Here is a 6446-nt window from a genome sequence, read left to right on the forward strand (position 1 = left end):
TCCGGTTTGAGAACTGGCTGGAGACTTTTATTGAGTCAAACTGATTGGAATGAAACAACCTCACACTCAAATCTGTGTACAGATCCTTCACTCACTCAAATCTGTGTGCATGTGCATAGACGTTTAAAATGTGTCCATTTTATTTGCAGATTAAAAGATCTATGCAAAGTTTCATTCCATTCAATTCCATGGTGACCTATAAATTTGAACTCCACAGATCAACTGATTAGGCCTACTCCTTTGTCCTCATGAAATTCCATCAAAAAGACAATTGACCCCCAAAGCACTATTTCTCATAAGAAAAGATGAATATAGCACACATTGGTGAGTCGTTAAATTGGACAGGGGGCTCTTAATTAACTATACCTTAATATGTGGGTATATTAGGCCTATATTAGTATCTAATTATGATATTAACAATCCCAGTGAATAAGTAACATCTCTGACAAAGAATAAGCATTTTAATATTATATTTTTAATATAAACTTCTTTCTTCCAGGCAGGCAAGGGCTAAGTATATTTACATCATAATAAACGATTGACTAAGCTGTATCTAACGTATTAGATACTGTATCTAAAGTATTCTGCCTTGTACTGCTGTGAATTGGCTATCTCTATTGGGCTAGTGTATTTTGCTTGGGTGGGTTGAAGGGTTATATTTGAACACACAGGGCGTGAGAATAGTGTATAATTACCCCTGTTGTGAAATTAAGACTTAAGCACACACACACACACACACACACACACACAGACACACATACAGGCACATTCACACACACTCAGATGAGAGAATGCTAGAATGCTGGAAGGTAAAGTATTTGATACTGTCTGAATGAGAGTAATATATTCCAAAACATAAAGGACACACACATACACACACACATACACACACACACACACACACACACATTATAGAACTGAGATTAGGTTAGAAGACAATTTGATACTGTATACAGTCAGCAAGCCAAGAACATACATCCTTTCACATTAACTCTTAAACCCCATCCCCCCACACACAGCCTACACCAGAATGGCACGTGACCATTTACTTTTAAAACTACAGAAACAATTTTTTTAACTGCTGAAATTGTCCAGTGTCCCCTGTGTGTGTGTGTGTGTGTGTGTGTGTGTGTGTGTGTGTGTGTGCGCGTGCGTGTAGGCCTACTGTGGGTCCTGAAATGCCACCGCAGCATAATAACACTACATCACTCTCACAAAAGAACCACACAGCATTGCATGAAACATACAAAAACAAAGACACAATTATGCTTAAGTATATGTCTGTGGCACTGTACTAAAATGCATCTGCAGGACAAAACCACAGCAGCCTTGGAGACCTGAGGGGAACACAGCAGAGAGAAACAGCAATGGTGGACCATGTGCTTATTTGTCATGCCAATTAAACTTATTGAACTGAACCAAGACAAAAAAGAGGCAGTGAGAGTAAGAACGTGTGTGTGTGTGTGTGAGAGAGAGAGAGAGAGAGAGAGAGAGAGAGAACAAGTGCTCTAAAACACATCTCCACCACATGCAGCATCTTCCCCGCAGCTCTGCTGTGCACCCCGTCCCTCTCTCCGCCTAGAACCCTCCCCCAATTCTCCCCTCTTCCCCCACTCTCTCTCTCTCGCTGCCTGTGCTCCCCCTCCCCCTCCGGCTGCCGTGCCAACTCGCATCCATCCATTTATCTATCCACACGAAACTCCAGACAGTTGGTCTGAAAGACCAGGCCGACAGGTTCACCCAGGACTCGGTTTAAAGTGAAGGATTTTCGCATGAGACCAACACACAAAGACCGAATTAAAAAAAAAAAAAAAACAGCTACACCCGCACGTCGCTCTCTGATCTTAAAACGGTTGTTGCTCGATTTTGACAGCTCAATTGGACTTTCGGGAGTTACGTTTAAGCTGTTGTAAACTACACCAACATTTCGAAACCCAACCGCATTTATTAGGGGCGCTTTTCTTAACCTGATATCTAATAGGCTATATTCTCTCTGTATTTCCGCGGATAGGCTACAGCCCCAAAGACAGAAGGCTTGCTGCTTGCTGGCTAACAGCTGCCGACCAACTACGAAGCCCTGTCGGTAAAAAATAATACGGTCCCTTTACATTTTCTCTGAGCGTTTTGTGTGCACTATGCCTGTGTAGCAGCTATGTGCGAGTGTGTGTGTGTGTGTGTGTGTGAGAGAGAGAGTGTGTGTTGTTGTTAATGTGCAGTGTTGTTGCCTTGCGTGACGCGCTTCTTCCCCGTTTGCTAAAATCCCGCTGCTGCAGAAGAGAAAGCGAAACAGAACCGCAGTCATGATGACCGCCACAAAGTCCACTCACGCAAGCCTACCATTCAAATGCGGTCGGAGAAAGGATTGCGTTTTGTAGAGCTCTTGCTCGGAGTTTTCTTTTCTGCTCGCTGTCAGTCCGCCCGAAACTGCTCCCGTGCCTCTGCCGTTCGTCGACCGGCCTCTTCCCCGCACTTCCGAAAGCCCCGGCAGCCCCGAGTAGTCGAAGCTTTCCGGCGCGTGCCCGCTGGTGGGGCGCGCTCCCAACAACTACCACCCCCCTTCACCCTTCCGTTGTCATGACAACAAGCCTCCCTAACATCCTTCTGCTGCAACCTTCTTGCAGTAGGCCTAGGCCTAATACTTCATATTTTTACATTTATAGCCTACTGTATATTCGTGCTGTAACCATGACATAGCTATAAGGTAATGCAATGACTTCATGTTGTAACATTGTAATTAATTATGGTAAAATGAGATTATAACAACAACTTGTCTAGCCTACTATTATTTATGGTAGCCTATGTGATTGCATTGATAGGCTAATTGTAATGACTAAGTGATGAGTGTTTTTCAAGCAAGGGTGGCAAAGCAGCATGTTCAGCATATGGTCTCCACCGTGGGATAGTGGGAAACGTAATTTCGATCTCTTTGTATGTCTTGACATGTGAAGAAATTGACAATAAAGCAGACTTTGATATGTTTAGAGACCTAACACACCAGAAACTTTCTCATCACTGTTGGGCCTATAGGCCCTAAATCTGAAATAAATGTCAGGTCACCTTTGCACCTGCACTCACTTATGCTACAACACACCACTCCTACTCCGACACCATTTGAACGGTAGGGTTGCAGGAGAATATTTGATCCACAGGCCTAACCACAAATAGCATACTCTCTATAAGAGAGAGAAAGGAATTATATAAAAATGATAAATAACATTATTTTATATTATACTTTACAGTTTTAGCAGGTGTGATGGAGATGCCTTGTGTGGTCTGCTGCCTTGACCCACTGGTCTGGTGAACCCTCTCCCCAGACAAGTGCTCACCTGCCCCCCAAGTCCCAGTGGCCCAGTGGCTCTCTCTCACACACACACACACACACACTCATTCTCTCTCTCTCTCTCACACACACACACACACACACACACACACACACACACACACACACACACACACACACACTCACACTTACACTCACACTTACTCAGACACACACAAACACCAATCTGCATGCTTATGATTATTCAGAAACACACACACAGGTGCAGATGTTTATGCATATACAGAATTAATAAACTCTTCCTTCCTCTCTCACACACACAGTCCCGTACACACACACACCACACACACGCACACACACACACATACACTTTCTGCCCTCCTCACACCCTTTGAAAATGGAGAGGATTTGAAATCTAGTTCAGACCACGCTTGTGCACTCTCTCTTCTCTCTCTCTCTTTCTCTCACACACACACACACATTCTCACACACACCATATGGGAGTTACCTTTTCCATTCAGGGAAAAAAAACACTATGAAGGAGGGGCACAGACATAAGCCTAGCCTAACTGTCCACACACACACACACACACACCCACACACACACACACACACACACACACACACACACACTATGACTTGGGATGTATCCAAAGTAAACGGAGGGAGGGGCTGTGAGGGAATTTGCCACTACGATGGGAGCAGCTGTGAGGTATGGCAGCTAAACACACACACATATACACACACACACACATACACACACACAAACACACACACACACACACACGCACACACACACTAACACACACACACTAACACACACACAAACAGACACCATACATACAAACATACACACACACTCACTTTTGCACACATACTGTAGATCTGTACACACACACACACACACACATAACAAAACAAAACAAAATAAACAAAATGTAAATAAAACGATAACTTGTTGACATGCACAGTGTAAATATATAAACACATGCTCCCCCAAATGAGACAAAGACATACTCCTGTGCATGGCAGGAGCCCAGACCAACCCAGTTTTTTATCAGGATCATATTAATCTCTCTCTCTCTCTCACACACACACACACACACACACACACACACACACACACACGCACACACACACACACAGACATGCCTTCAAGCCTTTTCAATTGTTCTACTAATTACCAAAGTATGATAAGAACCAGACAGCACAGGAGCACCAGGAGTCTGGAAGAGATCTGCGCTCAATCTGAGGACTGTTCTAATTGGCCAAATATTTGAGTCTTTGAACTTTTCAATTCGGAAGTTTCTGTGTAAACCTTTGCAAAATGTTCATTTGTACTGTAATCCGAGTATGGTTCAGCATTGTTCGCTTGTTCATGGAGTAAGTACCTTCTCAGAGCTGGTGTGTGTGGCAAACGATTTGAAAATGTTAGTAAATGTTACCATAATGTTAGCCTGTTTTGCTATTCTGAAAGCACCTCCTGTCTGCATCTGGCCCATAGATTTGACCTGGTGTTATGGCGAGTTATGCTGCTTTGTCGAGACATGCTACCGTGGTGCAAATCGATTAGCCTTTTTGATCAATTTGGCGCTGCTCTACAAGTTAAAATGCTGCTACCTGCCACCACTGTCCAATGTTTGAGAAGGAAATTCCAGGTGGTGCATGACTGCACTTTGGAACACTTCTTTTTGAAACAGAATATTTTTTTTATTTATTTAGGTTAGCAATTTTGATTGACAAATATAAGATATGATATACTGTGCATTGAGGTAATTGTACTGCTAACAGTCGACTGTGAGTTCATTTTATAAACTGCACTTGAACGGTAGCAACTCAATGGGTAGCCCAAAGCCCTGGACACCGGATATGGTGCAGTTAGGACCCAGTTCTGCACAGAATACATGACCCTGCACTTACATGGACCCGGCAGAGGTGGACATTCCAGCATTGTCAGTCCTGTCATGTATTCCTTCTGTGCACTAAGGTGACGCCACATGGCTTGAAGAGTTGTGTTAATTAGGCTCAGCTGGTTTAGTAAATAGTTGGAACTTGGAAGTATGAATCTTTTTATAGCCATTTCCTACATGAAATATATATATATTATGACAGGCCCAGATGTTACTAGTGACATTAATTAAGGTTCTGATGCTACTACACTTACTGTAGATTGAACAGAGACTTCATTAAGGTATGTAGTAGCAGTGCTTGCCCGCTTTCATATCAAAATGGCTTCTGTGGAAAAAGGTCCATTGGGTAAGAGTTACGTTTCTGAAGCCGAGTTATCACCTTTGGAGTGGGAAGGGCAGCAGGTCTCTTTCAAGGCAGCACTGGGTTTTCATAGCTTTCAAAGCTTGCAGAAATATGTGCTTAACAATGACTATGGAGTCAGTGATTTGACATTTTTGAAACAGATTGGACTATAACACTTAGTTCACAGGTAGGATGTTGATTGATTGGACACTTCCTTGTTCTCAATTGATGGACTTCAGGAGACCCTGTGATTTTTCCTCTTGGAACCCTGATGAGATCAGATAACCAGAGTTCTTCCTGCATAGTGTAAAACAAGGTGAAGTGTTTTAGTTGTGAGGGCCACAAAACAAAAGATGTTCTCAATAAAATGTCAGAACTGGCCTTTAATCTTTTGTTACTGACTAGTAAAGGCCCAGTAAAGGGTTTGAACGGTTCATCAATCTGTTTGGTTAATGGCATGAGCCTCAATGACTTCCTCTGGGAAATTTGTCAGTCAGTACATCAAATTTAATTGACCTTGTCCTCCTTTCATAATTAAAAATCCTTAATTTGAGGGTGGGAAATACCAAACAACATCTAGCAAATCACTAAGTCACGCAGATCCAGTGCAAATCACTAAGGCATGCAGAGAACAATGAGCTTCAACGAAAATCTCTCTTGAAAAACAAACACCCTAAAGGAGCTAGACATGTTCAGATGTGCCATCACTTCATCTTCTTAGTCATCCATCTGCACATTTCATGAGGCATGTTCATTGGTTTAGTTTGTGTACAAAGGTGACTGCAGTGAGAGGGAAACTATGGTTAAGCTATAGACGGCAGGAGCTGGCTTAAGAGAGAAAGTTCTGGAAAGGTGTACAGTGCTGTGCTTTGTCGTCCACGATGAAGGTGGAATCCATTATAGTACAGAGTAG

General features: G+C 42.9%; 1 protein-coding gene across 1 annotated transcript in view; it reads right to left on the reverse strand.

Annotated features, from left to right (window-relative positions):
• scml4 (Scm polycomb group protein like 4) overlaps nt 1-2499 on the reverse strand; it is a 16538-nt gene extending 14039 nt beyond the window's left edge. Inside the window, exon 1 of the mRNA XM_076272350.1 lies at nt 2338-2499. The gene's annotated coding sequence lies outside the window, so the exon portion shown is untranslated. The remainder of the gene's footprint in view (nt 1-2337) is intronic.
• Between the last annotated feature and the right edge of the window lie 3947 nt (nt 2500-6446).

Source organism: Alosa pseudoharengus, unplaced genomic scaffold (assembly GCF_046254945.1).
Source record: "Alosa pseudoharengus isolate Yale_2024_CS ecotype anadromous, Long Island Sound unplaced genomic scaffold, YU_APseudo_1.1 YU_APseudo_1.1_scf_7, whole genome shotgun sequence".
Lineage (NCBI taxonomy): Eukaryota > Metazoa > Chordata > Actinopteri > Clupeiformes > Clupeidae > Alosa > Alosa pseudoharengus.